This window comes from Balaenoptera physalus, assembly GCF_965194825.1.
Source record: "Balaenoptera physalus genome assembly, chromosome: 6".
Lineage (NCBI taxonomy): Eukaryota > Metazoa > Chordata > Mammalia > Artiodactyla > Balaenopteridae > Balaenoptera > Balaenoptera physalus.
In genome coordinates, this window is record NC_138885.1 from 13285378 (window position 1) to 13311056 (window position 25679).

The following is a 25679-nucleotide window of genomic DNA, read 5'->3' on the forward strand; positions in this document are numbered from 1 at the left end:
CTGGAAAGCAAATGACTTGTTTTCCCCTTCGTGCCCTTCTCCCCCACCCCTTCGCCTATGAAGATGGTATAAAAGTCCCAAATTCTATCTGTCTCCTTGAGCCACATTTTTCTGTGAACTGCTGTGTACACAAGAGGTTAAAGTTCTGTCTTTTCTCTTGCTAACCTGTCTTCTGTTCACTTAATTCTCTGACCCCCAATCACTGAACATCAGAGGGTAGAGGGAGAGCCTTTCCCTCCCTGACATGTTGTGAGCTCGCTCAGTGCTCACGGCACCTTTTGAGGTGGGTGTTAACGTCTCCGTCTTGCCCACAAGGAAGCTGAGGCTCAGAGAGGCTGGGTCGTCTACTCAAGGACACACAGCTGGTCCGGAGCAGAGCTAGGCTTCTGACCTGCGTCTGTCGGCTCCAAGGACTGCGAGGGACTCCAGGGCTGTGCCAGGTGGCTCTGGGGAGGGGGTGATGGAGCCAGAGGTAGGGAGGAAACGCATGCTGGGTGAGGGGCTGCTCTGAGCCGGGAAGGAGGATCCAGGACGTCTAGGGAGGTTGTGGTATGCCCTTCCTCCCAATTCTTTTTCTTTTTTTAAATTATAGTTGATTTACAATGTTGTGTTAATTTCTGCTGTACAGCAAAGTGATTCAGTTATACATATATACTCTTTTTCAGATTCTTTTCCATTATGGTTTGTTACAGGATCTTGAGTATAGTTCCCTGTGCTGTACAGTAGGTCCTTGTTGGTTATCTGTTTTATATATAGTAGTGTGTGTCTGCTAATCCCAAACTCCCAATTTATCCCTCTCCCCGTTTCCCCTTTGGTAACCATAAGTTTGTTTTCTGTGTCCGTGAATCTATTTCTTTTTTTATTTTTATTTTTTTAAAAAGCTAGTGGTGAGGAATCCACATGATTTTTTAAAAATTTCTTCCATTTACTTTTAGTTTTTATTTATTTATATTTATTATTTTTGGCTGTGTTGGCTCTTCATTTCTGTGCGAGGGCTTTCTCCAGCTGCAGCAAGCGGGGGCCACTCTTCATCGCGGTGCGCGGCCTCTCCTGTTGTGGAGCACAAGCTCCAGACGCGCAGGCTCAGTAGTTGTGGCTGACGGGCCTAGTTGCTCCGCGGCATGTGGGATCTTCCCAGACCAGGGCTCGAACCCGTGTCTCCTGCATTGGCAGGCAGATTCTCAACCGCTGCGCCACCAGGGAAGCCCCTGAATCTATTTCTGTTTTGTAAATAAGTTTATTGGTATCACTTTTTAGATGCCACATATAAGTGATATTATATGGTATTTGGCTTTCTCTTTCTGACTTACTTCACTTAGTGTGATCATCTCTAGGTCCATCCATGTTGCTGCAATGGCATGAAATAATTCTTTTTTATGGCTGAGTAATATTCCACTGTATATATGTGCCACATCTTCTTTATCCATCCCTCTGTCCATGGACATTTAGGTCACTTCCATGTCTTGGCTACTGTGAATAGTGCGGCTATGAACATAGGGGTGCATGTATCCTTTCAAATTAGAGTTTTCTCCGGGTACCTCTCAACCCTTCACACCCTTGGTGAGGTCATGTACCATGGTCCCCATCTCAGCCATGTCCCAACTCTGCCCTTGGGCCACGTAAAGGGGTGGATGGAACCACATGTTCTACTTAGTGCTACTTAGTGCTTTGGGTGCCATTTATTTTTAGGTTGTTAGCGACTTAAGAGAAGAATGGGTGGCAGACCAACTCAACTGTCTGTGAAGCAGCCAAAAGAGAATGTTGAAAAGAAGACTACCAAGAATATAACACAATCCCACCAAGATAACAATTATTAGAAAAAAAGATAAAGTTGGCGATGCCCTGAGAAGAATTGATTACCATAGCCTCACATTATGGCCGTATTAGGTAGGTCATGCTAGACACCATAAAACACTCCCTAGACCTCAGCCAACACAATAAAGATTTATTTCTTCTCTGTGTCCCAGGCTGATCTGGGCTGCTGGGCTGTGTTCCATGTGGTCATTCAGGGACCAAGGTTCCCTCCCTCTGGGGGTCCCGCTGTTTTCTAGGGCCCCAGAGCCCTCCGTTTGACCCTTCGCTCCAGAGAGAGGACGGGCTGAGACCCTGGAGGCTGGGAGGAGAGGCTTTAGAGGCCAGCCTGAAAGCAGCCCCCAGCAACTTCCCCTCCTATGACCGTAGGCAGAACACGGCTGCACGACCCCACAGGCCCCATTCTCGGGTGGATGAGAGATGCACGCCAGCTGTAAGTCCAGCATTCACTGCCTCCATGGCGTTTAATAATAAACAAATAAACCCACGATGAAGAAAGGACTTGCTGACACATCCGGTGTCACCCCTGTGCCCGGCTCTAGACACCAACGCTCCCAACGGCCCTGCTCAGACGCCATCCACAGCCCCGTTTCAGGAAGGAGGGAACTGGAGCAGGAGAGGCTCATTACCTTGTCCAAGAGAGAATCTGAACCCCAGTGTTTTGGCTCAAGCCTGTGCCCTAAATCACTCCTTGACTCTGCCCTGGTAGAGACACAATCTCAAAAAAGTAAAAAAAAAAAAAAAAAGTCAAAGGTAGGGTGATGTTTAGGGGCTCTGCGTCAAGATTCATTATTTTTTTCTTAGCCAACAGTCACTCTGAGCCCGCTGTGCTGTGTGGCAGGCAGGCACCTTGCTAGACAGGGTGATGCAGGGGGACCCTCCGGCCCGTGCAGGTAGCAGGCGGGATGCAGGGCTGTGGTCTCCCATCTCTTCCAGCCCTCTCTGAGGGCCTCTACTTACCTTCCCAACCTGAGTGTGCAAAGGTGCCTTTAAGAAAAAAAAGGGCATTGTTTTTGGAAAGACAAAACCAGCCCACAGGTTTCCTGGGTGTTTGTGTACAAAACAGAGGCCGGGCCTGGGGGTGCAGGGCTGGGCGGGGGCACATAGGGCCCACTGTGAGGTGGGCTGAGGCTCCTGGGCTGGTCCGGGCCGTCTCTGGCACAGAGGTGACGGAGGAGGCATGGGAGGGAGGATACCGCTTCCGCGTGACCCGCCTGCAGCAATTCCAGCCGGACCCGTGTCACCCAGCCCTGGGCGGTCAGCGCGGCCAGGAACCCTCGACATCGCCCAGTCCAGGGGTCTTCAAACCCGTCCCCCCCCAAACCTTCCTTCCACAGCGTGTGGCTGTGCACCCCAAACTCTGCTCTGAGGGGCCAGACTGGGATGGGGAGAGGGCACGGATTTATGAGAGGGGCTCTGAGGATGCCCAGGGTGGGGAGGGCCAGGCTGTGAACATCTGAGCTTGTCTAAATGAAACGATGCAGGACCCTATGGTACTTGTCCCCATGTCCTCCGCCTGCCTTTTGTCTGTGGAAAAACTTTAGCCAAAGAATAAGTTTAATCAGAGAAGCGAGAAAATGCAGAAACAAAGGAAAACAGTCAAAGGAGACCAAATAATAATTGTTTAGTCATTAAGCAGAGTCAAGGACCTTTAGTTCCTTCTCAAGGGCTGTAGATAATATTCTGAGCCATGTCCTGGGAGCTGTCGTATAGATGCTGGAACCGCCAACACGGAAGAAGTTAACTACATGCTGACCAGCCTGTCGCCATGACGTAAGCTGCCACAATTCCAAGAACTGGCCTCCAAGAAACGGGAAGAAACCGACCCTGGAACTGAAGACTAACTATTCTGAAAACAATCAAGATGATGGTGGTCAGACCACCGATGACCAATTTCAAGGTGACGGTCAGAGCTGACTGTGCTGTCTCTGCACGTAGCCCCCTCCTTCCGCCTATAAAAGCTCTCGCCCCCTGATTGTCAGGGTGTGGGGGGGAGTCGGCCTTTGGACAGGCGTCCACCCACCCGCCTCGCCCCAGTTACCGGCATCGAGAATAAAGCAAACTTTCCTTTGCACCAACCTGGCCTCTTTATTGGCTTTTGAGCGGCAAGCAGCTGGATCCCACCCTTGGTTACATAAACTCTTCTGTTGCTGCTTCGGGGGAAACTGAGGCCCACAGAAAGGAAACAGCATGCCCAGGTCCCCTGGCGTCCGGAGGGTCTATCCAGGCTGAGAAGGAAACCGGGTGCCCAGGTCCTCCGGCTCTGTCCTCCAACTCAGGTCCTTCCCACATCAGAGATGTCAGGAACGTGCCCAGGAGCGGGGGGCCTCCTGGGACGGCGTGGCCACTGAGGGTGCTGGGCTGTGCTGGACCCAGAGAGCACGGAGAATCCTTCAGGAGTCAGGGATGCAGGGAGAAGCTGGAGTGGGTGAGGATGGTGGATGCGGGCAGCTGAACATCAAGGGGAGGCCTTGGTGGCCGAGGCACCTGCCCAGAGGGTAGTGCCCGAGACGAGTGGAGGCTGGTTGTCTGGCTTGGAGGGGCCTCGGCCAGGGGCAGCTGAGTCCCTGCGTCCGAGGGAGAGGTCACAGGAGTATCGGGGTTGGGAGGGTCTTTGTTCCAGACGCCCGTCACCACGACTTACGGGATGCATACACCACGCTTCAGGCCAAGTGCACAGTAGACCCAGTTAAATGGTCACATTTCTTTTTTTTAAATTGAAGTATAGTTGATTTACAATGTTGTGTTAATTCCTGCTGTACAGCAAAGTGGCTCAGTTATACACATATATACTTTCTTCTTTTATATTCTTTTCCATTATGGTTTATCCCAAGAGATTGGCTATAGTTCCCTGTGAGTCAGGACTACTGCCCTTGTTCTCCGAGGAAAAACTTCAGGCTTAAAAACGCTGACTTGCACGTGGTAAAGGCTTGGCCAGAAAGTGTGGGCTGACACCCTGAACGGGGGGTTCTGGCTGCACAGAGCTCCTTCCCACTTCTTCACATCATCTTTCCCATGGAGGACACGCTCAAGACCAGTGGCCTGATACCTGCGTGGTGACCAGTGAGCAATCTGGGTATAAGATGCTGCCTCCTGGGGAGGGGCCCAGTTTAAGGAAAGTGACCCAAGCCCAATCTCTCCATCCTGTCCCCTTTGGGGTCCAGCAGGGACAAAGGACCAAGAGGGACCAGAGTGACATCTGGGGACCTGAGCGTAATTCCATTTCTCTAACTCAGTGGGACATCTGCATCCATGGGTGAAATTGCAAACAGATTACGGAACATCCACGGGTGAATGAGGGTGTTAAATTTCATTCATTCACTTCTTTATTTTCGCTACTGTCTTCCATATTTTAAAATTGACCTCCATCTGGCCAGGATTCTTGACACTTTAGCTTCAAAGGGGTATCGTGGCCAGGACAGACTCAGGAGTTGGGGTTAGGCCAGGGAGCAGGGACACAGCCTTCCCCAGGGAGGCCTGGTATCCACGTCAGGGGGTGCCTTGGGCTTGGCAGGGCGCCCAGCTGGGGAGGGAGTCTGATTGGGGGAAGCCTAGCTTTAGGGTCCTGCCCCACCCCTGCAGCCCACAGCTCCTGGTGTGCCAGTCCTGTCCCAGAGAGGTCACCTCCATCTGCCTTTCTTTCTAACACTGGTGACTTTGCTTATTGACAGGTGCCTTCTCTGCTCCTGCTGGGGTGGGTCTGAAATGCCCAAACTGGCAGAGCACAAAGGGTTTTGGAGCATTTTCATGGACACCCCATGCTCTGAGGTGGTGGAAGCCAGAGGAATCCGGAGGCCCTGGGAGGCTCCTGCTGGGACAGGACTTGGGACAAGCTGCTTGGGTCCCAGGCTCCCCCAGGGCAGCAGGCCTTTCCTCCCACTCCCTTTAAGCCTGGGAATGGGTTGAGGGCAGAGAGCACTTTTTAAAAAATTTTTTAAATTTTATTACTTATTCATTTATTTAGGCTGCGTTGGGTCTTTGTTGCTGTGCGCAGGCTTTCTCTAGTTGCGGGCGAGCGGGGGCTACTCTTCTTTGTGGTGCATGGGCTTCTCATTGCGGTGGCTTCACTTGTTACAGAGCACGGGCTCTAGGCACACGGGCTTCAGTAGTTGTGGCATGCGGGCTCAGTAGCTGTGGCTCGCGGACTCTAGAGCGCAGGCTCAGTAGTTGTGGCGCACAGGCTTAGTTGCTCCGCGGCATGTGGGACCTTCCCAGACCAGTGTCCCCTGCTTTGGCAGGCAGATTCTTAACCACTGCACCACCAGGGAAGTCCCCAGAGAGCACTTTTGTAGAGGGCGTCCTTTCAGTCAGGACTGTGGCAGCATTGCTTAGATACCATCATGCTTTCAAATATAAAGGAGAAAAAAGGTCTGTCTCACAAGTGGTTACTTTATAAGTAATATGGTATATACATCACATCAGGACAGGGACATTATCGCTTAGAGGACAAGATGTGTACCACGGGCCTGCATTTACCCAAACATCCGTAATTCTTAAAACCATCCTGCAAGGAGATACTATTATCACCATTTTACAGAGGAGAAAATGTGGTCTCAGAGACAACTAGTACCTTGTTCAAAACGGCACAGTCAGAAAGTGGTGAAGGGACTTCCCTGGCGGTCCAGTGGTTAAGAATCCACGCTTCCAACCCAGGGGGTGCGAGTTCGATCCCTGGTCAGAGAAGTAACATCCCACATGCCGCGCAGTGTGGCCAAAAAAAATAGTGGTGTAGTCTGGATTCATACTGGGTTCTGGAGCTCTTCAGATGGGCGGCACTTTCGGGACATCCTCAGGTTTGGACAGGATGCCCAGGTGTGGGGAGGCTTGGAGCCCGCGAGGTGCCCTGCAGTGGAGACCAGCCAGCCTGGCTTCAGGGACACTCAGTAAAGACCTCTCAGTAACCAGCGCATAACCATCTCAGAAGGTGACAATGAATGAAAAGCCAGGAAGAAGGCGCATTGCCCAACTTCCTAGCCCGGTAAAGAAGGCACAACTACGAGCGTTTAGGGATGCTTAGGAGGTCAAGTTCAACAGAAAGGCGAGGAAGTGATGGCTGTGAATGTCAGGCTAGTGGTTAACTTGGGGGGGAGGGGCAGGGCAGTGGGGGAAAATCGAGGTTTGGGGTGGCGCTGGGGAACTGCAGTGGTCCATTTCCTGCCCCAGCGCTGACTTTAATGAATGTTGGCTTTGTGATAAATCACTGAGCTGTGTGTCTGTTTTGTGCCCTTTTCTGTATCCACGTTAAGTTTCACAATAAAATCGGTTTGAAAAAGAAAGAAAGAGAAAGAAATGCTCAGTTCGTGAAACATGTCATTCTGCAAAAGAAGGGCCCACTCCCAGAAGGCTCCCAGCTGGAGCGGGCAGTTCCCTTGGACCAGAAGATCGTCTGCTGTCCTCTCCTCTGGATGCACCTGCTTTTCTTCCAGTCTCTTCCACAAAGTGGTGTTGGCCGCGCTTGGTTTGGGGTCCACATTCTTCGCGCTTGCTTGACCAGTCCTCCGCCCGCGGGGACCCCTCCTGGGGGGCCAGCCCATCTCCCCCGGACCCTGCAGTCATGCCAGGCAAAGGCCAGAGTGGTGTTCCACAGTTCCTGCCTATCAAAATGGCTCTGGCTGACAGCCCTGGAGAAAGAGGAGGCCTCACAATGGGTGGGAGCAGAAGCGGTCCTCTGCATCCCCTGGCCATGTGCTGGCCCGGCCCCCAGGAGCCAGAGCTCAGCTGCCCACCGTGAGGCATTTCAGCCCACTCCTGGCCAGCTGGCACACGAGAGGGCTCAGGCAGATCCGCCCCGATCACTTCTCTGAGCCCGGAGAAAAGACTTCCTCCCAAGAGCAGGTGCCTGGTTTCAGTGCGATGACACGGGAAAGGCACGGGTGCTTAGGTGGAGAGGGCCCGACCACGTGGCTTCCATGCCCAGGACGGCCTTCCTTTCCTGCAGGCACAGACCTCTCCACTGAGGTCCAGCCCACCGTCCCTCGGACCCCTCACCTGCTGCAGGGAGCCCTCTGAGCGCCTCCAAACTCAGGTGGGCCAGCCACCCCCCTGCAGCTCCCACAGCCCTGGGCTTGCCCCAGCGAAGATGCTCCTCCCTGCCCTGCCCTCCCCTGGGCTGAGAGCAGCTGCAGCACAGGCACCTGTCTTACATCCCAGGTGCTCTGGCACCAGCCAAGGGGCTGGATGCAGCAAGAGAGGGATCCACAGGTCTCGGTAAGGAAGCTCTGGAGACCCTGAAGCCCCGCTGAGTTGCAGGCAGCTGACCAGCTGTCCAGAGCGACCCCCAGCCCTCCGTTCAACGCCCCTGGTTCCGCGGGTTACTCTGGACACAGCCGATTCAAACGGCAGACCAGTTGCTGGGGCCAAATGGAATGAGGGTCGCTCGAGCGCTAGTTTAAACACACCAGAGGGGCTCACCTTTTAAGGAAAGCCTGTGATGAGTTAGTTCTTTGGGAGAGTAAAGGATTCTTTGGTAGAGCAACGAAGCCCATCTAATCTTTTTTCTTATATAAATTCAGATTTTGGACTTTGGGGGCCTGGGTTCCCTGGGACAGCGATTAGCGTGCAGGGAATGCTCTTTAGGGAAGATGCTCGTTAATAGGGAATGCTCTTGAGGTCGGCACTGGAAAGGGGGGGGAGGGGATGAAGCAGGGAAGTGCTTGGAGAAGCTGGGCTGCCAGGCAGTCTGGGGGGGCGCTCCGTGGGCTGCATGGGGGGCTCGAGGCTGGACCACATTCAGAGTTGCCCCCCAACGTGGCGAGAGAGCCACACTTTTACCCGCCCTGGTAGTTGGTCCAAGGGTGCTAGTCACCCGGGAGGGGCGTGGTTTGAGTGAGGGGATCCTTGCAGAGACGGTGGGGGGCTGGTTGTCTCCACCCCACCCTGCAGCCTGGAGAGAAATCCCTTCATCCCTGAGGGGGGATCTGGGGGCTCATTAGTATCCACCCCACTGCCCCCCCATCACATGAAACTTTTATAAGGAAAAATCAGGGAACTGCTGTTTCTTGAGGTTTTACTATGAGCTAGGCTCTGTGCTTCATTCTCTCGGAAAATCCTCACAATGGCTTTGCCAGGTGGGTGTTATTACACCCATTTTCCGGTTGAGAAAACAGAGGAGAACGAAGGTCAGTGGTCAGGAGCGTGTCAGAGCTTCACTCCCCGACCTCCTGCTGCCCGGCTCCCTGCCGAGCCCCTGCATCCTCTGCATCCCGTGTCCCACCTTGCCTTGTGCAGACCTGCAGCTTGTCCCAGACAGTGGGCATCCTCACCCCTCACCGGGCCAGGCACCAGCCAGCCCTCAAGCGCACTGCCGGTGAAACTAGAGGTCAAGCCTGGGGTGAGGCCCTATGAGGCCGACCACCAGGGTCCTAGACCCGGCATGGGGTCCGGGCAGGGCAAGGCCAGACCCCCGGCCAAGGAAAGGCTGCATTACAGTCTGGTTCCCCAACAGAATCGGAGTCAAATGGGCAGAGGTCAGCTCTCCTGGAAGCCGCCCCGTGCAAGTGTCAACTTACATGCCTGAGGTGGTGGACACACTGGCCTGTAAGGGCACCCACTCAACAGACACTGGACACTTGCTGAAGAGGTGGCTGAGTTCTGAGGCTCCCTCGCGGCCACCAGTCATGGAGGCTCAGCAGAGGAGCACAGGTCTCCCCGACTCTCTTTCTTCCCCGCTTTGGACCCTAATCCCCGCATGATGGTGCTCTGAAGTGACGTATTCCCAGGCTGGCAGGGTGGGAGTCCTCAAGTCCATTGAGGAAAGTGCCTCACCTGCGGCTGACCTTGGCTATGACCTTGGGGAAGACCAGAGGTCTTGTGCTGTGTGTGGAGGAAGATAGTGCTGGCAGGGCAGGGGATGGTAAGGGGGCCCGCAGCTGAGATCCCCTGTGCCTTTACGCAAGGCCATTCGGACAGGGGGCGGAAGGCCCATGTGACTTCCCTCTGTTGCCGGAAGGGGAACCCCTTCCCGGACCCGAGAGCGGGCTCTTGTCTAACACTTAGAAATGAATTGTCCGAAGAGACACACATGCTGACAAAGAAAGAGACTTTATTGGGAAGTGGCGCCCACCCGGGCAGAGAGCAGCAGGGTAAGGGAACCCAGGAGAACTGCTCTGCCACGTGGCTCGCGGTCTCTGGCTTTATGGCGATGGGGTTAGGTTCCGGGTTGTCTCTGGCCAATCGCCTTGCTTGGCCCGTATTTGGTCTGACTCAGGATCCTTCCTGGTGGCGCACGCATCGCTCAGGCAAGATGGGTTCCAGCGAGGAGGAGTCTGGGAGGCTGGCAGGACATATTATGGGCTGGCGTCTCCTCCCTCCTTTGGGCCCTTCCCGAATTCTTCCAGTTAGTTTTTGGCAGCAGAACCATGTTCCTTATGGGGACCTTTTGTTGTGACACAACTCATGCAAATGGCCATCACCATGCCTGGCCAAGGCGGGCAGTTTCAGTCAATGGTTCCCTAACACCTCCAGACAAGGGCATGGGTACCTTTCAAAGGAAGCAGGGGAGGGTCCCCCAGCACCACCTCCCTGGTGGCAGCTTGAGAACAGGATCTGGCCCAGCGTCGCAGCTGGAGGCCTTGATTCCGCGATCTGCTCAGCCTCTCGGGGCTGGACCAGCGCCTTCCACTGCTCCCCGGAGTCCGCTAATCAGATTCATTTTCTCTCCACCACTAGGGCGCGCTGTAGACCCCCGTGCTGTGCGGGTCTGCCAGTATCCTGCAGCAGGACGGCCGGTCCCTGCGAGGCGGGCTTTGCTTCGTTCATTGCTGGGTCACCCGTACCTGGAGCAGAGCGCAGACAGGTAGGTGCCCAGTGAAGAGCAAGTCCCGAGTGAAAGGATGGCAAGGCTGGGCCTTTCCAAGTGTCCCTGACACCCTGCCTCACCTGTCTATCCACTATCTATCCTCTTCTGCATCATTTATCTGTATCCTTCGAAATCTATTTTTTCTAAAGCGTCTCAAAGTAAATTGCAGATATGATGACCTTTTACCTCTAAATAGTTCAGTGAGTGTTTCCTACATGCAAGGGCATTCTCTGACATAACCACAGTACCATGATTCACGTGAGGAAATTGCAGGGAGCAGGGTGGGCGGCCCAGGGATGCGGAGATGGGTAGTGTGTCTGAGCAGCATTTCTGTGCTGAGGGCCCGGGAGGGGAGGCGGAGGCCGGACTGCAGAGCAGGCAGCCCCAGCAATGGGACAGGCCTGGAGCTAAGTTGAGTGTTGAACTTCACCTGAAAAGCAGGGGGAGCCGTGCAGACTCGCGGCCTGGGCAGCTTGGGCCCTGGTGCTCACCTTAGCCCCTGTCTCCCGGGTCCTCCGGGAGGCCACGGCGATAATCCCGGTGGCTGAGGGCCCTCGGTCCACGGGGCTGACCCGGTCACCCTGCTCAGTTCAGCAAGAACAGAATGTACTCAGGGAGCCCAAGGAACAGGGAGTGGAAGGGCAGGGGAGGAACAGAAAAAAGTGAGCGAGAATAAGGGTCTGGCACAGGCCAGGCCTGTTTTGTAACCTGTGTTGACGTCTCCCGGTGGGTGAGTCACCATTCTGCTCAGAGGGCCCACTCCTACCACATCTACACACGGCCTTCCTGCTCCAGCCGCCTGGAGCTGCCCTCCCTGCCCTGCTCCCCGGGGCTGAGCACGAGAACTTGGGGTTGTTCAGAACGGGGTTCCAATCCTACCATGGCTGCTGTGTGAGCTTGAGCAAGTTGCTTGACGTCTCTAAGCCTCAGCTTCACTTCTCTAAAGCCTGAATGGCAGTCTATCCCTTGTAGTTCGTGGTGGGAATTAGCTGGGGTGGTCGGTGCCCGGGTCTGGCTCACCTGGACGCTCCTGCCAGGGTGCCTGGCACTTAGTAGGTACTCAGTAGGTGTCTGAGGGAGGTAAACGCCTGGCCTGTAACAGACCCTGGGGAAGTATCAGTTGTCTTATCTGAGGCCTTTAAACCATCCGCAGTCACGACCCCCTGCATCTGCTCCGAGGCGGGTAACCCAGTCTGAGCCCACTCTGCTGAAGGTAACGGGCGCTCCTGGCGGGCAGGTCACGGCCACACTCCCCGCCTGCGTGTGTGCTCCCATCCCATAGAGACCCCTGCACATGGAATTACTGAGGAGGGGAAAGGGGGGAGCTCCAGCCAGGGGACCAAGTTGGGGTGCTGATGGAGCTCGTAGGCAGGACTGCAGAGGCTGGTACCGGCCATGGGGGCCCCAGGCACTGCGCCGCATGGGGAGAGTGTGGACGTGCTGATGGGAGGGGTGGGCTGCCAGGGCCCTTCCCCCCCACCCCATCCCCAGGTAAACTGACACCTGGCCCTCCTCCCGCAGGCCTGAGCCTCACCTGCCTCTCTTGGCTGCTCCGGGAGATTTGAAGGTGTTGCAAATCGCCCTATGGTGTTCTGGAGCCATACCAAGTCCCTGGCCCGCAGCCCACCCCCTGGGGCTTGGCGCCAGCTGCATTGCCCCTGGGAGACAAGCTGCCTTTTAGGACTTTGGTTTGAAGGGCTGGGTCAGCGGCATCCTCACCTGGCTGGCAGCGGAGAGGCGCCTCTTTGAGGGTCAAGCAGAATCAAGGTGATCAGAGGTTGCAGTGCCGGGCTGCTCCCATCCCAGGCCCCAGCCACCCAAAGGTGTTTCTGTGCTGAGCGGGGTAGAGGCTAGGAGCCTGTGCTCTGGAACCAGACAGCCTGGGTGCCACTGACTTGCTGTGTGACCCTGGACAACTGCCTTGCCCTCCCTGCTCAATTCTCTCATTGGTAAGATAGAGGTGGGAAGAGGCCTCACCTCAGAGCAGTGCTGTGCCAGGTAAATGAGTTAATGCAAGTAAAGGGTTCCGAGCAGCCCCAACTCGTGGGCGCTGTGCAAACGTGAGCCATCACCTCGAGAATGCAGGGACAGCACAGATCCTTCCCTCGCCTGACCCTCCAGCCCTCTCTGATCCAGCCCCGCCCACCATCCACCCTCACATTTGACCTCTCCCTTCCTTCCATGGCAGCCCCAGGAGCCACTGTGCTTCCCTGAGCTCCTCCGCCCACCCATGCAGGCTGACTCCTACCCCCCACTTCCCTCACCACTCAGCTCAGTCATCCCCTCCTCCAGGAAGCCTTCCACTTAACCCCATAATGTGCTAACCTCCCCCAAAGCCTGCGGGTTTGAAGAAATGGAGGTTCTGAGAGGGGTGAAGCTGCCAGAGCAGAGGGTTGGGACTTGGCTTCAGGGCTGGCCAGCTCCAAAGCTGGTGCCCTTCCCTCTAGCCTTCCTGCTTCCCTCTGTCAGGGTTTGTTGGGGGGGATGCTGGAATGTTGCTGTGAGGCTTGGAGGGGCAGCAGCCATTTTGTCACCATGAGGCAATAAGCATAAAGGAAAAGCATCTCAGAGAATTTGAAGCCAGATGTATTCTTATCTTCTACAACATCTAAAGAAGGAATGTTACTGTCACAGCCATTCAGAAGGGGAGTGTCACAGAAGCAAACACTGGCAGTGCCCACTCCAGCAATGCCCATGAGAGGGAGGCTTTTTAGTCAATGCCCTTTCAGAATTCTGGACCCATCGGCTTATCCAGCTCTCTCTGTGCCACATTCATGCTCCAACTCACAAATGGTTGTTGGTTTTCTGGTGAAGGTCTGCTCTGGGGGAGAAGGCACTGTCACAGGCCAAGAGTGGTTTCCATCATGTCCCAGGACTGCTCATTATAGACAAATGCATCGGCCTGAAGGTTTACACATATGAACCCATCCCGAGAGATGGAGCTGTGAGTGGGGTGTCCCCTAAATCAGATTTCCAAAGCCTCGCACTGTGGGACTCTTACCCGTGAGCCTGAGAACTACAAAAGATGTGCAATGCCTGTTGAGTGAACAAGGGAATAAATCTTCCCTCCCCCACTGCAGCTGGGTTCCTGAGGGCAAGATCTGCACGTGTTTCGTCCCCGAGTGCCCAGAATGGGTCCCGGCCCTTGCAGGGGTTCCCAAGTGGGTGCGGAGGATCAATGGCTGGTCAGGGTGGGCGGTGAGACCTCCAGGGAGAGGAGGAGCCGCCCAGAGGACAGAAGCCCAGTTGCTCCTATCCACTGCTCCCGACACCTTAACTGACCCCAGGTGCCCTGGGGACCCTCAGCCCATTTCCGGAAGCACTGAAGGGACATGTCTCTGCCAGACACTGGAGTCCCTGCCACTGTCTTGGGCTGTGGTCCGGGGCTGCAGGTGGGTTTCCTACAGAGGAGCCGCTCTTCGAATCCGCTTTACTTTTCCCAGAGTCTTTCTCTAGAGGGTTTCTGGGTTCAATGTGGTTACTCATCACGCAAGGGTTTCTTGAGCCCTCCAAGTGGGTAAGGATTGAGATCTGGCTGCAGACTGGATCCCATTAGGGTTCAAGTCCAGGTTTGGGTCAGGACCAGACTTGGCCTCCTGGATAAGGGTAAGGTTTAGATCCAGATTAATCTTAGAGCCAGGCCAGAGGGTCAGTTTTAGTTCACGCATTTGCCCATCTCGTAGGATGTGAAAATTGGAGTCAGAGTTTATAGGACTTGACCCTCCGGGACCCCTGTGACCCGCCACTTCCCCGCCTCGGCTCCCACTGCACCTGCCAGTAAAGGGCTGACGGGCTCTTGTGAGTTTTCTCCCAGGCCGTTTGGTGATGACACCAACTTCCCACGGGCAGGGCCCTGGCCTTCCACTTACTGGGCAACCTGCAGCTTTGGCCAGATGGCTGGGGGAGCAGTGCTCGTATCTGACAACCTGGCCAGGTGCACTCGCCTCCCGCCGTCCTGGTGTTCCTTCACTGCCAGCCTCCCACCCTCCCCACCCAGCCTTGACCTCCAGAGATGAATGGCGATGCTGTCAGAGGTCCCAGCAGAGCCAAGTCCCCGGAGCCTCGTGAGCCCAGGATCAGAGGCTGGCTCAGGGCGAGCAGACAGTTATCTCTGGCGCGCGTCCCGCTGAGATGGGGCTGCCGCACTGAGAAACACCTCAGAGCTGCTCTGGGTTTGCTCAGGTGAACGGGCCCAGGCAGCTGGGGGGAAACCGAGGGCAGGGGCGTGGGAGAGGGTCAGGGGGACAGAGGAGCACTGGCTCTGGGGCTGCCACCTCCTTCTGGAGAGAGGGAACATAGTGTACGTGCGTGTCCTCAACCAGGAAACCTGATGCTTGTTGATCTTGAGCGCCTGCCGGAGTCTTGGCCCCGGTTCTGGGCACGCACCATCCAGCCTGCGAACGCCAGATCTGGGGGCTGGCGGAGGAGGGAGGCGTGTGGGACCTGGGTGGACGTGGGTCCCTCTGCCATCAGGGCAGCCAGTGAGGCAGCACGTCCCGAGGGACAGCGGGAAAGGTCCCTCTTGAGCACCTACTGGACACCGGGCATTGCTCTCAGTGCGTTAGATGCATTGCTTCATTTCATCCTGGGAGCAGGTCCGCAAGGGTTCAGCCTCATTACGCAGAGGAAGGAAGGAAGGAAGGAAGGAAGGGTCAGCGAGAATCAGTTACCCAGTGAGTCAAGGAGGCAAGGATGCACAGCAGGTGCAGCATGAGTAAAACCCAGGCCTTGGCTTTTTTTTTTTTTAAAAGAACACCCTTCCTGTGTGACAGAATAGAGGCCCGAGTGGTTCTCAAACCCACTATCTTGACCTGGGTTCACCCAAGCAGAGACTGAGGCTCCTGGCCTCTGTGTGAGACCTTTTTTGGGGGAATGTGACCCCTGGGAGACGGAGCGATGGACAGGGGAGTGAACGGGCTGGGACGGAGAATGCACGCTCGCATGGGATTGATGGCAGACCCCTGGGTCCTGGCTCTGAGAGCCGCACACACTCTGCCTGGGGGAGGGAGGAGGGGGATTTATCCTCAGGCCCCTGCATCCCACCCTTTCCTGTTGTCACTGCGTGGCCGCCAGGCAAGGTGTGCTCAGTAGATGAGAACTCAGAGCTGGTCCCCGCAGAGGTACCCAGGTGGCTGGATCAAGAGGCAGGTGAGGTCCAGAGAGCCGTGCAGACAAAGTGGCCGATGTGTCCGGTCTCCTCATCCTACAGCTGGGGACACTGAGAGGGCACGTGAAAGGCCATGCCTTGGTGGCTGAGGACTGGCGTGAGATCACCTGACACTCAGACCACTGAGGTGACCACGGTCCCTGGCAGGTGGCAGGCAGAAAGAAGGTTGCCTGGCTCTGGGTGCAAATGTAGAGTCTGTGTGTGTGTGTGTGTGTGTGTGTGTGTGTGTGTGTGTGTGTGTGTGTGTGTTATATAGAGAGAGTTTTTGGAGCCACAGATAGGTGGCCAGGAAGGGAGCATGAAGACAGCCTCTCTGGAAAGTTCTCAGGTGTGTGTACCCCATATAAAGAAGGATGTCCCCCCCACCCCGCTCCAGGGCTGGGAGGTCCGAGCCCAGTGTCCAGGCCCCCGTCCCAGCCTTTGGAGGGGTGTCAGGCCGGGCCAGGCCCAGCCAGTGCCGTGACATGAGTCACTCCCAGGAGGAGAGGGGACGGGGGGTGGGGAGCGGACAGCCCACGTCCTGGGCTGTGGAGCTGTTCCCACTGGATCTCGGGTAGCCCAGGGGCCTAGAGCGAGAATGATGAGTAACTGGGCTTCGGCATCCAAGTAAAACCTACCCCAAACCCCAGACCAAACCGCCTCGGGCGCCTGCCAGCTGCCGCTGCCAGAATCATCAATACACATTGTTCCCCTAGACGGGTCCCCTCTGCACTTTCAACCATGGGTTCCGGGGACGGGCTAGGTGTGGCTCACACCACGTGGACAGACACAGCTTAGTGAGATCTGTTCCCCAGGCCGCTCTCCCCACAGCCTCCAGCGACAGGGTCATGGGGAGGAAGGCAGCTCTCGGGCTGGATCAGGGTGGAGAGCCGGCACCGGGCCCTGAAAGCTGGCTGACCTTGGCCTCGGGTTCCTCAGCTACTCAACGGGGTAATCACGTGGCCCTCGCGGTCTCATAGGGTCGGCGTGAAGGATGCAGGAACTCCTGAGAGAAACATGGAGGCGGAGTGAAGTGCAGTGTCCCTGCTACTTCTCAGCGTGCTGGGAGACGTCAGGCTTCGGGCAAAGGGTGAGGGGGTCCTGGTCGCACGGGCCTGGGTTCCCACGTCAGCCTCCTCTATCCAACGCGCGTGACTTTCTAAGCTTCAGTTTCCTCATCTGTGAAATGGAGCCAGTGAAGCTGGCTGGCACGATGGTTGGGAGAAGCTGGAGGCTGGGCAGGCCTGGCTGTCAGCCCAGTGCCGGGGGCTGGGGGACTTGTGACCATGACACAGCGACACTGCAAGGTGACTCTCTAGGTCAGGCCAAGCATCACGGACAGAACAGGGCCCACATCTTCTCTGGGAGGCCAACGTCAAGACACACCTCTTCCGCGAAGCCCTTTTGAGTTCTTCCAGCGCTGGCCTGGGCCCCTCCTCTACACAGCTAGATCCCACGGCCTCTAGGCCATTCTTTTTAGCTCTTAAGCACTGCGGGGGATGCTGTGATTGGGGTGGGGAGTGGACTGTCCAGCAGATTTGCCCCTCGCCCTATTTGAGAGGAAAACCCCTTTAATGTGATATTGGCAGGAAATAAGCCACCCACTGTGAAAGGGGGCAGGTGTACCCTCACCTAGTTCCTGGGCATCTTGACGAGGCTTGGTCAAAAGGACACTCCCATCCAGGGCTCAGAATCTTAAGTGGTGACATCATTCAAAGGGAGAGTTGGCCTCTGTTCCCCGTGGCTGCGTCTGTGAGCAGGAGTCCTGGAGGCCAGCCGTGGTGGGGTGGACCTTGCCCAGAGCGCCTGGGGGTGTGGCTTGGCTCTGCTGTTCGCTCCTGGCCTCCTTTGGCCCCTGCTCACTTCCTGAGCTTTGTTCTCCCACCTTCCTGCCAATTTGGAGCTCCCTGGCAGCCAGAGCTGGGTCGGCTCTCTGTTGTTCACTCAACACACATATTTGCCTTTGCATGATACCAACTGTTCCAGGCGAGCACATGCTCTTTCCCTCAAATGGATTACACCCCCCCGGGGGCAGAAATGCTGCCTTACACCCTGATGGATCGCCCACTGAATGCCTCCCCGTGGGCATGTACACCGTGGTTAATTTAATGAACACTGCTGTGTGTTATGTATGAAAGTTGTTAAGAGGGTAAATCCGAAGAGTTCTCATCACAAGGAAAAATATTTTTTTCTATTTCTTTAATTTTATATGTGTATGAGATGGTTGGATGTTCACTGAACTGACCTTGAGAATCATTTCACGACATATGTAAGTCAAATCATGATGCTGTACACCTTAAACTTATACAGTGCTGTGTGTCAATGATATCTCAATTAACCTGGAAGAAAAAAAAATTTTTTTTAAATTTTGTTTCTTGGTTGAAGTTTCCAAAGGTTTATACTTCCTCTCCCAGAAAAAAGCATGAGTTCCTTGAGGAATAAGACTTTGTGTTTTTCACCTTTTTAGCCCTCACAGCATCCCGTGCATAGTACAGGCATACCTTGTTTTACGGCGCTTTGTTTTCCTGTGCTTTTTAAAAAAGAAATTGAATGTTTGTGGCAACCCCGTGTCAAACAAGACCATTGGTGCTGCCATTTTTCCAACAGTATTTGCTCACTTCATGCCTCCGTGTCACATTTTGGTAATCTTTGCAATATTTCAAACTTTTTCATCATTATTATATTTGTTATGGTGATCTGTGATCAGTGGTCTTTGATGTTACTATTGTAATTGGTTGGGGCACCGTGAACCACGCCCCTCTAAGATGGCAAACGTAATCTATAAACGTGTGTGTCCTGACCGCTCCACCCACTGGCTGTTCCCCAATCTCTCTCCCTCTTCTTGGTCCTACCTGTTCCCTGACACACAACAATATTGAAATTAGGCCAATTAATAACCTTACAAGGGTCTCGAAGTGAAAGGGGGAGTCAGATAAAACACTAGAAAGGAAGCTTAGTGAGGAAAGCACGTCGAAAGCCGAGACAGGCCGGAAGCCAGGGGCCTTGTGCCACCGTTAGCCAAGTTGCGGATACAAAGGGAAAATTCTTGAAGGGAAGTGAAAATGCTGCTCCCGTGAACTCACGAATGATAAGAAAGCCAAAGTGGGGAGGGGTGTGGCTGGAGGGCTGGACACCCCTCTGGAGCTGAGTTACTTAAGACAGAAGATGATTTTCCCCTCTCTTTGGATTTCCAGCCCTTGGTTTGGGGCAAAAAGAAAACATCTGCATGTGGCAGATGAAGGAACTTGCTGTTTTGTGATTTCCCCAGCAGCACGTAGGTAAATAATTATTATCAGTTTGGCGCAGTTGGGTTCAAGGGTGACTACGTGAGTCTTTCAGTACTGATGGTTCTAGGGAAGGGATGGGAATCTGAGTCATTCCCATAAAGTCTTAGTGCATGAAAAAGCCAGAGGCACCTCCCAGGAGCTGGGAGAGGCGGCAGAACAGGGTAGAGCTGGGTTTGGCCTTGAATTTTTACAGCCAGCATCCCTGGGCAGTCGCTTTCCTTCCTGACATGTTTATACAACAGAGATGGTTGTTGCCTGGATTTAATACATGTTTTACAGTTGGTTATAATTTCTGACATTGGAAATGTCCCCACGTGTCATGGAGTGGTCAAACTTCCTGAAGAACAGAGGAGAAAAAGTCCCCAGGATCGCCATGGCAATGGAAGTTGTCACTATGCCGGGCCATAGCCAACATCACTTTGGATCTGGACCCTGGATAATGTTACACTGTCCGGGCTAATTGTCCATTCATTCATTTATCAGTTTATTTGTTCTACTAATTTGCTCCTTACTTATGACCCTACTTGGTTCTGGTCATTCTCCTGCTCTGACGTCCAGGGCAGCCTAGATGAAAAGATGAATAGTCAAGACGGGAAATTCTCTGACACTTTTTCTTAATTTCCTGTGCCAGCTTGTCTTTCTCAGGCCAGGCTTTAAATATTGGTGAGCAAGGAAATGCAAAAGACAAAGCCTATCTGGACCTCACTAGGGCATGTGGTAAAATTGTGTGCGGTCTCCTTGTGGACCAGACAGAGAGAGACCATGTCTGGAGCACTGGTGTTGCCCCTTTCTAGCTGTATTCCTTGGCGAGTTACTTAGTATCTGTGACCCTCCTATCTCCTCAGCCTGCAGAGTAAGGATAAAACTAATATCTGCTAGGTACCCAGAACCCTGCCAGGGCCTATGGTAAGCACACAACATGTATAATCTGATTTTTGTCCCACAACAACCATATGAAGTTAGGACAGCCAAGTCTTTCCTTTCATAGAAGAGGAAACTAGGAACCTAGAGAGGTTAGTACTTGTCCTTGGTCACAGGGCTGGTTGGTGGTTTAAATGTCTGAAAACCAGTTTCACACATTTTGTTTTGCATTTTGGGTGTTCAAGGTGGAAGGGTAAATTTGGTCCCTATTAGTCCATCATGCCCTCATTCCTTAGATGGCCCCTCAGGAAGGGCTTGTAGGACAGTATTCCCCGAGTTATCATGTTCATAACATTTTTCTATGGTCTTTTTACACAGAGGTTTATTAGGTTGATGTAAAATCTGTGACATATTGTTTGAATGTGTTGGATATGTTATTCCATTGTCTTCTGGCATGAAGCATTGCTATCAAAAAGTCTGATGATGATGGGGTTATATTTCCCTTTTAAGTAACTTGGTCTTTTTGCCAGGCTGCCTAAAATAATTTTTTTCATAAAGTCCAATAATTTTACCAGACTATATCTTGAAATTGGCCATGTAGGTTACTTTCTCTAGGATTGTGGTACGCTCTTGCACTACGTAGTCACAAATTCTTTTATTTCAGGAATGGTCTCTCGAATTATATATTTTAGCCTTTGTTCTTTTCCTTTGCTTTCATGGACTTTCTTGAAAAGTCCATTATTATACATATGTTGTATCTTCTTTGCTTTATCTTTTATATCTATCTTTTTCCTTTCAGTCCTTTTTATCTCTTTTAAAATAGTTTTAAAAATATGTCTTCCTTTCCATCTTGTCTTTATCTTAAGGCATTATTGTGTTTGTTCTTTCTTGTGTTTCTTCTATTTTAGTCTTCATTTTTAAAATAATTTTTTCTTTTTTCTAGTTATGTCCCAAGTTCTGTCACTTCTCTTTTCAAAGCTTCCTATTCTCTAGTCACCTCATTTATAAGATTTTCTAATTTTAATTTATACTTTTCTTTAATAATTTTTATCATTTTCATAATACATTTTAGCTTGCTTTTTAATATTGGATTATAACTTCTATCTATTGTATACATGTCTTTCTGGTGTGTTTTATTGTCTGGGGGGGATATTTATTCTCTGGTTCTTCTATATTATTATATATACATATAATACTCCCCATTCTCTTGTTTCCTCAGAATTATCTTCTTATGGGATTTGATTGTTTTTTTTCTGTTGCTCACTTTTTATCTGCAATGCATGTTTCTTGTTTTTAGCATGATGGGATTTGATTGTTTTTTTTCTGTTGCTCACTTTTTATCTGCAATGCATGTTTCTTGTTTTTAGCATGTAATTGTGTGTCAGAATAGCTTTTTTGGCTTCATCTCTGTAGAGTTCCCTGTTTTTTTTTTTTAGAATAACAAAAAGTATTTTACTGAAACATAAGATTTACAGAAGTTTCCAGACAAGCCATACAAAATGGTCATAAGCTATTACTTGAAGGGAGGATTCTACACTTGACAGCAAAGTCACAATGTTGTTAGTGAGGGCTGTGATGTTTGTTTAATGTTCCCGTGTTGGTTCAAACAATGAAGCTTGTCCATCTACAGCATCTGAATAAATAGAGAGCATATTCTAAAGAACTGGTTAGCTGCTTTTAACCAGTGCAATTAGATCACCATAAAAAGAGGGAAAGGAGCCCATAAAATAAACATAAAACTACCTCCCACCCCCAAAAAAATAATAAAGAAAAACACCCACATCCCTGCAGCTAACCCTGACAACTCTCTTCATTCACAGTGCTTTATACTTAACCCGTGATGGGGGAAACGAATACAAGCAGAGAGGGGCCACTGTTTCTAAATGTTTCGCAGCAATCCAGATGTTACTTCTAGCCTCTGCTCGTGTTTTACAGCAGGGAATCAGGACGAGACCTGGATTTGCGAATGTGCATTTCATCACCAAAGGAGTAAAGATGTCTGGGCTTTTATGCTGCAGTGTTTCTAAGACTATGTCCATTAAATGGAAACAAAAAAGGAAGACGTCTCGGCAGAACAGGAGAAGCGATGCACACTTGATGATCAGATTGATTTAAATATTATTCGTGGCATATGGCCTAGTCCATGCTCTAGGTGTTTCTGTGGCTTGGGCTTCGTTGGTCTTCCACTGCTCCGACACATCATTTGCTAATGATCATCTGGATTGGGAGCGCTTAACAAAGGCTTGATCAACAGCAGAACTGTGCCAGATCTGCAGTGCTGGGCACCGCTCAAAATATCTAAACATATTCTTCCCAACTTGTCTACATTAGGATGACAAATTCTGGTCATGAAACATACTTTAGGGGCTGCCACTGGGTATTCATTCATCTGGAAGGAAGAGTTCAAGTTTAAAAGTCCCCACCTCAAAGGGGGAACCCAGGGGGCCAGCAAGGACCACATGAAAATAATGGGTGTTGCTCTCACCTGTTCTGCTTTGATGCTGGGAACTGGTACAACCAGCAAACGCTGGGTTTCCTTGATAATCCCGTGGGGCAGCCCGGCCATCTTGTCAGATCCCAAGTTGGGCTTCTGGTCTCTTCTCCCTATAGCTCCCTCTTAACGTTGTTTTCACAAGATGATTAAAAGCATGGCCTCACACTCTTGGAGATCTGACGACTCTCTTCCCCTCTTCTGCATTTTGTTTTTTTAATTTTTAAAATTAAAAAAAAATTTTATTTATTTATTTTTGGCTGTGTTGGGTCTTCGTTGCTGCGTGCGGGCTTTTCTCTAGTTGTGGCGAGCGGGGGCTACTCTTGGTTGTGGTGCGTGGGCTTCTCATTGTGGTGGCTTCTCTTGTTGTGGAGCACGGGCTCTAGGTGTGCGGGCTTCAGTAGTTGTGGCTCGCGGGCTCTAGAGTGCAGGCTCAGTAGTTGTGGCGCACGGGCTTAGTTGCTCTGTGGCATGTGGGATCTTCCTGGACCAGGTCTCAAACCCCTGTCCCTTGCATTGGCAGGCAGATTCTTAATCACTGTGCCACCAGGGAAACCCCCCCTCTGTTTTTATCTGGACCTTTTTTTCCTTTGCTTCTACTCTCCTTATCCTGCTCAATTTGGATTCTGCTTCTATCTGTTTCTTCTCAGTCTGGATCTCTGCTTTGGAAAAGAGCTTTGATTTGTTTGTTTGTTTGTTTTAAAGATTTTTTTTTGATGTGGACCATTTTTAAAGTCTTTATTGAATTTGTTACAATATTGCTTCTGGTTTATGTTTTTTGGTTTTTTGGCCCCGAGGCATGTGGGATCTTAGCTCCCCGACCAGGGATTGAACCCACGTCCCTTGCATTGGAAGGCAAAGTCTCAACCACTGGACTGCCAGGGAAGTCCCTGATTTGTTACATTTCATGAGTTCAAGGGCCCATACTGCTCCAGTGCTATCAGCTCTGTCCTATGGACCCATTGCACTTGCCCCCCTTGTTGGATCCTTCAAAACCTTCCCAGTTCTCAGACTGGCCCACAGCACTTTCCAGTTAGTTCACCCTAGTGACTTGGGGCTTCTTCTGTCTTAGGAGCGTTAGGAGCCCAGTTGTCACCCTACGCACCATGCATTCCTGTAGCTACCAGTGGGTTGTTCCCACCCCCTCGTATCAGGGGAATACTGGGGAGATCTTACCACCTAGTTTTGTTGCAGATGTTGTCCGTGGGTCTTTAGTTTTGCTATCTTCGTTGCTCTGTGGGACAATTTGGGAAGATTTAAAAATACCACCACCGTCTTCTAAGAATTCCAGTGTGTGTTGACTATTTTTTTGGTTTGCATAGTTCAGGTCTTAATCTTTTCTGTTGATCCCAAATAAGAACCAAGACTGATACAAAAGTATTACCATACGGGAGATGCAAAAGAAGTGGGGACATGGCTTCCAAATAAAGTGGTCACAGGCTGTGATTTCAGTTCCCCATTAAAGAGAGCAGAACATTTCAACCATAAGAAGTGATGACCTGCCTCCTCCACTCTGGTCAGCCCCTCGGGTGCAGCATTGCATTCTGCTCTGTGCGCCAGAGTTTTAACAGACACTCATCTGGAAAGTGTGTTTAGGAAGGAGAGGCAGTTTGAAAGTAGGCTACAAAAGTAATTGTTGAGGGAACGACCATAACTGGTATAATTTTCCTACTGCTGCTCTATGCCAGGCACAGTCAACAAACATTATTGATATAATCTTTAAGGCAACTCTATAAGTGCTCTTCTTGTCACTTCCATTTGATAGACGAGGCTTCAAGACATGAAGAAAGTTGTCCAAAGTAACAGAGTCAGCAGCAAAGCACAAATCTGTTTCCAAACCTGTGCTTTTAGACATTTCAGTAAGGAAAAAATTAAGATTTTTGAAAACAGTTGGGCACCATATGACTCTAAGAATATTCCAGAAGGAAGGACAGGACTAACGTGAATTGATGACTTTTTACATGCCGGTCACCGTGTAAAAGCTGTCTAACTTCATCCTCAAAAACAAAAACAAACAACCAAACAAACAAACAATAAGAAGCATGTTTCATTACCCTAAAGGATCAGTCAGGACCCCATCAGGAATTAGAAACCATATTTATACAACGAGAAATTCATTTAAAAAGTGTTAACCAGGGGGACTTCCCTGGTGGTGCAGTGGTTAAGAATCCAATGCAACCAAAAAAAATAAATAAAAAGGGTTAGCCAGGTATAAAGTTGTTAATTAGGTAACTGAAAAAGTAAGAAGGAAACTAAGTTATTGCCAAGGTAGTAACTGCTGGAAGCATCTAGTACCCCGGGGCTGGCGAAGGGATGGAAGAGAATAGAATTATTAAAACTTAATAATTTTACCTAATTAATTAAATTGTAATTGGAAGAGAGGGCCTGTGGAGCTGACACTCAGATCTCTGGAGTGTAGGAGGTGCTGCTAGTCTGGGGCTGAGTCTCTGAGATGCAGCCCCAAGGGGCTGGTTCTATGAAGCCTGGGAAGCTGCAGACTGGATCCCGCTGCTGCTGTGGGAAGGAACTCCTGCCATGGGGTGAAGCAGTGTGGCTGGAGTGATGGAAAGCAGACGGGGGAGGAGCAAGCCCTGTCCTCCTCCTCCGGCCCTGCCTCCTCCCTCCAGTGCCCCCTATGGGCTGAACCTAAAGTAGCGCCAGCTGGCGATGGAGAAATGTGGTTTCAGCATCCCGGCCTCAGCATCACAAGGCACAGGAGAGAAGGGTGGCAGGAAACGGAGGCTCAGAAACGTGCTTCAGGGCTCAGGGCTGGTGAACCACTCCCACTCCACTCTACTACCCTGCTTTCTGCACCACTGGTTGCTTTATGGCCATTTTGTTCATTTCCTATGGCCCAGGGGCCGACCTAGCCTCCTTCTGGCACTTCTCTGCCCTTGGCAAGAGCTCTGGCCTCCATGGAAGCACAGCCTGACATGCGGCCTTGGAGCTCGGGTCCCAGGAGCCCTGAAGCACGCTCTGTGCTCCCCCCCATGCCCCCAATCTCTGGTGACACATTTCCTGACTTGGCCTCAGCCCCTGTCCTCGCAGGCCCAACTTCTCAGTGGTAACTGATGCTGGGAACGAAGAGACCAGCTCAGCCCAATCTGTCACCTGCCTCTCAGAAGCCTCAGGCACCATGGCAGGGCCAAGCCCCTGAGGCAGGTCCCCAGAAGACAGGTCTGCAGGGGGCTTCACACATGCTGGCCCATGTTCTGAGGGGCAGGACATTGGTCCCGAGAGCAAGGAGACTTACTCTGGGGTGGTGGGCTCGTGGGGGAGGAGGAG

At 52.0% G+C, this 25679-nt stretch overlaps 1 long non-coding RNA gene and 1 pseudogene across 2 annotated transcripts; both read right to left on the bottom strand.

The window, feature by feature from the left end:
• Positions 1 to 9391: 9391 nt before the first annotated feature.
• LOC309662620 lies at positions 9392 to 21198 on the bottom strand. Its single transcript, XR_014264821.1, has 3 exons — positions 17388 to 21198; positions 16675 to 16761; positions 9392 to 10084 (listed from the first exon to the last, which is right to left on the bottom strand). It is a non-coding gene; the product is annotated as an uncharacterized lncRNA (long non-coding RNA).
• Positions 21199 to 21224: 26 nt separating this feature from the next.
• LOC309662621 (ubiquitin-conjugating enzyme E2 N pseudogene) lies at positions 21225 to 23267 on the bottom strand (annotated as a pseudogene). Its single transcript has one exon. The product of its transcript is annotated as a ubiquitin-conjugating enzyme E2 N pseudogene (transcript).
• Between the last annotated feature and the right edge of the window lie 2412 nt (positions 23268 to 25679).